Source organism: Mirounga leonina, unplaced genomic scaffold (assembly GCF_011800145.1).
Source record: "Mirounga leonina isolate KUSES-001 unplaced genomic scaffold, KU_Mleo_1.0 Mir_168, whole genome shotgun sequence".
Lineage (NCBI taxonomy): Eukaryota > Metazoa > Chordata > Mammalia > Carnivora > Phocidae > Mirounga > Mirounga leonina.
In genome coordinates, this window is record NW_023270426.1 from 61069806 (window position 1) to 61078037 (window position 8232).

The 8232-nt window shown below is 33.8% G+C and overlaps 1 non-coding gene across 1 annotated transcript; it reads right to left on the minus strand.

Annotated features, from left to right (window-relative positions):
* Window positions 1-2461: 2461 nt before the first annotated feature.
* On the minus strand, window positions 2462-2567 carry LOC118017194. The gene has a single exon (XR_004681064.1). It is a non-coding gene; the product is annotated as a U6 spliceosomal RNA (small nuclear RNA).
* Between the last annotated feature and the right edge of the window lie 5665 nt (window positions 2568-8232).

Genomic DNA, 8232 nt, shown 5'->3' on the forward strand with positions numbered 1-8232 from the left:
TTCTTTTTAGTGCAATTGTTCATGGGATTGCTTTCTTAATTACTTTTTCTGTTGCTTCGTTTTTAGTGTTGAGAAATGTAACAGATTTCTGTATGTTGACTTGGTATCTTATGACCTTATTGAATTCAGTTATCAGTTCTAGTAGGTTTTTATTTTTGGTGGAGTCTTTAGGGTTTTCTATACATAGTATCATGTCATCTACAAATATTTTAAGTTTTACTTCTTCCTACCAGTTTGGATGCCTTTTATTTCTTTTTTGTTGTCTGATTGCTGTGGCTAGGACTTCTAATACTATGTTGAATAATAATGGTGTGAATGGACCTCTTGTCTTATTCCTGATCTTAGAGGAAAAGCTCTCAGTTTTATACCATTGAGTATGATGCTCACGGTGGGTCTTTCATATGTGGCCTTTATTATGTTGAGGTGTGTTCCCTCTAAACATACTTTGTTGAGGGTTTTTATCCTGAATGGATGTTGTACTTTATCAAATGTTTTTTTCTGTCTCTATTGAAATAATCTTATGGTTCTTACCCTTCCTCTTATGGATGTGTATCATGTTGATGGATTTGCAAACATTGAACCGCCCTTCCATCCCAGGAATAAATCCCACTTGATCATCTTGAATGGTTTTTTTAATGTATTGTTGGATTCAGTGTGCTAATATTTTATTGAAGATTGTTGTGTCTGTGTTCATCAGGGATAATGTTCTGTAGTTCTCTCTCTCATAGTGTTTTTATCTGGTTTTGGTATCAGGGTAATGCAGGCCTCATATAATGAATTTGGAAGTTTTCCTTCTTTTTCAAGTTTTTGGAATGGTTTGAGAAGAATAGATATTAACTCTTCTTTAAATGTTTGATGGTACTTGCCTCTGAAGTCATCTGATCCTGGACTTTTGTTTTTAGAAGTTTTTTTGATTACTCATTGAATTTAATTGCTGCAGTCAGTCTGTTCACATTTTCTACTTTGTCCTCATCAAATTTTGGGAGGTTATATGAATCTTGGGAGGTTATATGTTTCTCGAAATTTATCCATTTCTACTAGCTTGTCCAATTTGTTGGCTTATAATTTTTCATAATATTCTCTTAAAATTGTATTTCTGTGGTGTTGGTTGTTATTTCTACTCTTTCATTTCTGACTTTGAGTCCTCTCTCTCCTTTTTTTTGATGAATCTGGATAAAGGCTTATCAATTTTGTTGATCTTTTCAGAGAACTAGCTCCAGGTTTCATTGATTTGTTCTATTGCTTCTTTTTTAAGTTTAATTTTTATGATTTTTTAGTTTCCATTTTGTTTATTTCTGCTCTAATCATAATTACTGCCTTTGTTCTGCTTATTTGGTCTTTCATTTGGTCTTTTTCTAACGCCTTTAGGTGGGAGGTTTAGGTTGTTTATTTGAAATCTTTTTGTTTCTTTGTTTTTGAGGTAGCCTGTGTTGCTACAAACTTCCCTCTGGAACAGCTTTTGCTGCATCCCAAAGATTTTGGACCATTATGTTTTCATTTTCATTTCATGTATTTTTTTTTTATATCCTCTTTGATTTCCTGGTTAACCCAGTCATTGTTGAGTAGCATGTTACTTAATCTCCATGTATTTGTGGTCTTTCCAGATTATTTCTTGTGGTTGATTTCTAGTTTCATAGCATTGTGGTCAGAAAAGATGGATAGGATGATTTAATCTTTTTTGAATTTGTTGAGACTTGTTTTCTGGCCTATTATATGGTGTATTTTGGAGAATGTTTTGTGTGCACTTGAAAAAAAATATGCACTCTGCTGTTTTAGGATGGAATTCTGAATATATCCGTTAAATACATCTGGTCCATGTGTCACTCAAAGTGTCTATTTCCTTATTGTTTTTCTGTTTGGATAATGTACCCATTTTGTAAGTGAAATGTTGAATTCTCATACCTTTATTGTATTACTATCAATTGGTTCCTTTATATCTGTTATTAACTGCTTCAAGTATTTGGATGTTCCTATGTTGGGTACAGAAATATTTATAATTGTTGTATTTTCTTGTTGGGTTGTCCCCTGAATGATTATATAGTGCCCTCCTTTGTTTCTTGTTACAGTCTTTGTTTTAAAGTCTATTTTCTCTGATACAAGTATTGCTACTCCAGCTTGCTTTTTGCATCCATTTGCATGATAAATGCTTCTCTATCCCTTCACTTTCACTCTGCATATGTCTTTAGGTCTGAAATGCCTCTCTTGTAGGCAGCATACAGATGGGTCTTTTTTTTTAAATCCATTTCTTCACCCTATGTCTTTTGATTAGAGCATTTATTCCATTTACCTTCAAAGAATTATTGATATATATGTATTTATTGCCATTTTGTTACTAGTTTTATGGTTGTTTTGGTAGTTTTTGTCTGTTTTCTTTATTCTCTTGCTCTCTTCTGTCACAATTTATTGGCTTTCTTTAGTGATATACTTGGATTCCTTCCTCTTTATTTTTTGCATATCTATTAAAAAGATGGAACCTTTCACAAATTTGTGTGTTGTTTTTGCACAGGAACCATGCTAATCTTTTCTGTATCATTCCAATTTTGTATATATGCTGCCAAAGCAAGCATGGCATTATACCCTTTGAGAAAGGAAACTACCTTGGATAAAATTTACTTTAGTCTGTGTGGGTCCTCCTCTCCCTGAGGGTACCACCTAGTTTAATTTATGTAAGGTAGGTTAAATTTGAGCAGAAACCTCATTAAAACTTATTCCTATTGACTGAAAGAATTAACAGACTGAATTTGGTTTTGCAAAAAAAGCTGGAAAGTGAGGGAAAATATCAAGGAGAGAAAAGGGTCATGGTGGGGGCAGGGTTCACAATTTATGTATCCTCTTTGCCCAAATTGTTGGCTAATATCTGAATAAACACGTGTGGGTAAAATCTAGTAGTGGTACAAAAGAACATCTACAAAGCTAAAAATAATTAGCAAAGACTTCAGCTGCTTTCCATAGCAGGGTTAATAAGTTTTGAGTTTGAGACCAACCAATTTAGATACCTAATAAAACAAAACAAAAAGCAAAGAGCAACAACAACAACAAAAACCCCAGCATTCTTCAGAGGTAACTAATATATGGCAGAATCTCTCTATCATTCAGAATGTTCCATATACATGAGAAACTCCTAGACCTGTCAAGAAATAGGAATATATGATGTGTAGTCCAGAGAAAAAACAATTAATAGAAGTTAACCCAGATACTATCCAGATGTTGGAATTAGTAAACAAATGTAAAGGAAGAAGTATAACTGTTCTTATATGCAAATGATACAATTGTCTGCATAGAAATTTATAGATGGTATGAAGCTACTATTAGACTAATATGTGAATTAAACTAGATTTAAGAATCAGTAAACATATATCAAATACATATTAGAAAACAAATGGGAAGTAAAATAAAAGAATTTTTGATGGGGGCATAATTATAAGAAAATAAAGGTTTAAATAAAAGGAGCCTGACTGGCTCAGTCAGTAGAGCATGTGACTCTTGATCCTGGGGTTGTGAGTTCATTGAGCATAATACTAACTTAAAAAATTGAATGAATGACTTAATGAATGAATGAATGAATGAAAAGATACACCATGCTCTTGGAATGACAAGACAAAATGTTCTTAAGGTATTTTTAGGTCAGTTTCTTCCCAAATTGATCTATAATTCCAACACCTTCTCAGTCATAAACTCTTCTAACTTTTAAAAATTAAAATTGACAAATTGTTCTAAAATTTATATTTATATTTACTTTTTAAAATTCACTTTTACAAGTGACATTGCATAGCCAAAACAAAATTAAAGAAGAAAAAAAAGAATGTAAGAAGACTTACAGTAGGCTTTTAGATTACTAAAAAGTTGTATTTAAGAAAATGTGCCACTATTTTAAGAAAATAAAATGGATCACTAAAACACAGTAAAATATCAGAAATATAAAAATACATATGATTAATTCATTTCAAATTTGATGTCAAAATAATTCCATGGAAAAAACATTTTCAATAAATAGTGCTGAAATAACTGAATGTCCATTTGGGTACGGAAACCAAACTTGATATCCTCTTTACATATACACAAAATTTAATTTGAAATGAATCATAGACCTAAATATAAATACTAACACAATAAAGACTCAAGAAAATATGAGTAAAAGATTTATTAGACTGGTCACAGAAAACAACTATAAAAGACAAATGATAAGTTAAACTTAATTAAAATAAGAATCTGATCCTCAAAAGGCACTATTAACAAAATGAAACTGGGATAAACACAAACTGGGATAAAATTTTGTCAAAATACATATTGGGGGCGCCTGGGTGGCTCAGTCGTTAAGCGTCTGCCTTCAGCTCAGGTCATGATCCCGGGGTCCTGGGATCGAGCCCCACATCGGGCTCCCTTCTCCGCGGGAAGCCTGCTTCTCCCTCTCCCACTCCCCTGCTTGTGTTCCCTCTGTTGATGTCTCTCTCTGTCAAATAAATAAATAAAATCTTTAAAAAAAATACATATTGAACAAAGCACCCATTTCCAGAATACATAAAGACCCTCTAAACTCCACAATAAAGGACAACACAATAAAATTTGTACAAATTATTTGAAAATAAGCTTTGCTGTGTGTGTGTGTGTGTGTGTATTTATAGATGTTGAATGATATATGTTAAACATTTGTTAAAACATCTGTTAAAACCCTGTGGATACATCATGCAGGTGAAAATAACTGGATACAGAATAGTGATCTCATTGACATAAAACCTATATAGCTTACTTGAAAAATAAGATGGTATGCCTGCCACATCTCTTTGAGAGAGAATTCCAGGATGTTATTCTAAAGGACAAGAATTTTTCCAACAGAAATCTATTGTGAGTCTATATATAGCAACTATTTTCTACATGCTTTGTATTCAAAGTCTGTAGCTTTATTGGGCCATGTGGTCTTTTCAAAACATTTAATTGTACATGACTGGATATTAGAAAGATGTCATTTTCTGGCTGGAGCCAGGGCTTGATCATAGGGTCTAGGTTCGATTAACTGGATTGTTTCCCCTGAATTTTGAAACTCCAAGGAGTGAATACAGGATACAAGAACAGAAAGAAACTATTCTAGGTGGTAGTGGTGGAGAGAGAAGAGTGCAGCTTATCAACAAAGTTATTAATGGCAGTAGCTTTACCAACATCATTCTTAACTTACTCTTTCTATGTTGATTCTTGGCTTTCTTTTTCATACCTTATTTCTGTCTACGTCTCAGACCTGGTTTTCCAGTTTTTCTATAATCCATTCTGCTATGCACTAGCCTTTTAACAAATGCATTTTCTACTTAAGTTACCCAGAGCCAATTTTGGGTTTTTTGCGACCAAGTTTGCAAGGCTGTTATTACAACCTGATTGTACACTTATATAAACCTCACTACAGTTGAGCATATAAGTTTTAAGAAATACTCTAACTGAATGGACATGGATAATTCTCAAATCTCTATAGCAATTTTTAAATGGTTTATTAGTTTACTTCTAAGTGCAGTGAGCACTGTCACAGTGCTCCCTGTGTTTGTTGTGTGCCCTCTGAGAGAATCAAGGGGTTGGTGGTGCAGGGGAAGGAGAGTGAATGCTTGTTGCATGTGCCTACTCCTCGGTCCCACAGCAGGTTTACTGAATCAGAATTTTTAACAGGTATCCAAGCACATGGCAGAAGTTGAGGTCCACTGCAATATATATGTATTTGCTAACTTTGATTTCAAAGTAAGTTGTTTTCTGATAACTTTATTACATTTTTAATACACATATGAATAGGAACCTTTATTTTTTTTTTTTGGAACACATTTTTTTTTTAAAGATTTTATTTATTTATTTGACAGAGAGTGACACAGTAAGAGAGAGAACACAAGCAGGGGAAGTGAGAGAGGGAGAAGCAGGCTTCCCGTGGAGCAGGGAGCCCGATGCGGGGCTCGATCCCAGGACTCTGGGATCATGACCCGAGGCAAAGGCAGACACTGAGCCACCCAGGCGCCCCTGGAAGACTGTTTTTTTAATCTGCCCAGATAATGTTCTATTTGAGTGATCCAATTTACCTCAGTTGCCTTATACTAATATTTGTAAAGGGAAAAAAAAATGCAATTTAAGGTCTTTAAAACCAGGCACTGTGAACTAGAACTAGTTAAGGATTAGGAGATAGTGAGAGTGGGCTAAGAGTTGCTTGAATCACTGTCTTAATGAGTGGGTTCCTGGGCTGGGAGTTGGGGCTGACCAGCTGTGTTCCATCTCCACTGAAGCTAGCCAAAATAAATACAAGTAGACTGTTCTTGGACTAGATGTTAGAAGCTGGGGGAAAGGTGGGTAGAGGAAAGATGAAATGGCCTACTGAAATAGCTTTAAATGTGGGAAAGAATACTAGGATGAATACTGAGGTCCATTTCTGACTAAAAAACAATGAGATGGCTTAAATTATCTCCTTAGTTTCCTTTAAGCCCTTGGAGCCCAGAATTCAGGATCTGAGAGGGACATCCAACTTCTTAGCAGCCAAATAAACTATATTAAGGAACACATTTACTACTAAATTGTTACCGAATTTAAAGGAAGCTGATGAATGGCTGGCAAAAGGAGGCTGTCTCATGATGTTCTGAAAGCAAAACCAGTTAAGAGGGTCAGCAGATCTCTAATTATAATGGAGCAGTTAACACCACTATAATTAAAGCAGCATCAGCATTTCCATTGCAAACTCATGTTGTTCATGGATTGAAACTCAGCTGTAAAGATTCAGTCTTGGCTGAAAGTTGGCATATAGGGCTCAGGAACTCAGCAGGGAAGGGCCAAAGAAGGGATATTTTTAAAAATTTATTTACTGAACTGTCAAACACAAAACATAGCCATTAAGATCTGTTGAGGAAATAATAAATAATACATTCTCTCAAAATTAGTATGCATAGCAAACCCTGGGTGCCATCGCCATAGTGAAGAAAAAGCATTTAAGTTACATAGATTGGAAAACAAACAAAAAAATACTTGAACTGAAGGATGAGTTTTTAATACTGTGAGTCGTGTCTACTGTACAGATAATATTTAGATGTTGCTAAAAACATATTTAGTGTTCTTAAATATTTATTTGCCAAGAAATTTAGATGACTCCAATGAAGCTGCAAAATGTACACCAGCACAGTGGGGTTAGTTACAAAGAATGTTATATCACTTTTTTCCTCCGATTCCTTTGATAGATAACTTTAATCTAAATTCCCTCATTTCTATGAATGTTAGCACTTTTCTTTTTACGCATGGCTTTCTGTATGTTTTTTAATAATGATATACCGATTTACTGTGATATGTTAATTTTTATACATATTCCATTTTTGTACTTTAAAAGGTGCAGTTAATAACTCATGAAGGAAAATTTTAAGACATGTCTAGGGCCTTGTTTTCATCTTTATGATTCTACTTTGAATTATTTTTATTTTTGAATATTATATTTACATTAAAATATGAATTTATATTTTTATTTCTTTAATTTATATTACTTTGTTATTATTACTTTGATTTTTATTTTACACTGTAGGAGCTCAAAGCTCTTTATTTTTAGAGTGTAGTAACACTATTTAGGTAAGGGCCAGTTTGCTCATTCTTGTCTAATCTGTAACTTTATTATGGTCAAAATTATAAAACCAAGTACGAAAATCTTGATTGAAAAGCCATTTCAGGGATGCCTGGGTGGCTCAATCGGTTAAGTGTCTGCCTTCGGCTCAGGTCATGATCCCAGAGTCCTGGGATTGAGTTCTGCATTGGGCTCCCTGCTTCTCCCTCTGCCTGCCACTCCCCCTGCTTGTGCTTGCTCTCTCTCTCTCTGACAAATAAATAAATAAAATCTTAAAAAAAAAAAAAAAGAAAAGCCATTTCAGAGAACTTTGAGATCAAGAAAAACAAATTGAATATTCATTATATATTGACAAATATCTAAAGGATAATTACCAAACTGATAAATGTGATTAGTGACAGGAGACAAGTAGGTGACCAACCAGCTTAAGGATGATAATAAAGTGACTTTAAACTTAACTTTGTATTTGAATTTTCATGGGGACATATATTTTTGTACTTTTGTGTTTTTAAATGAGTTTAAACAATAAAAATTGAAAGAAAAACCTGTAGCAAATCTGGCAATTAAAAAAAATGAATAGAAGATATGAGCTTCAGTTGCATGCATAAGGATAATATCTTCTTTTATCTGAACCTGGACTTATGGTTCAAAAGACTTTTAAAAATATGTTAACTCAG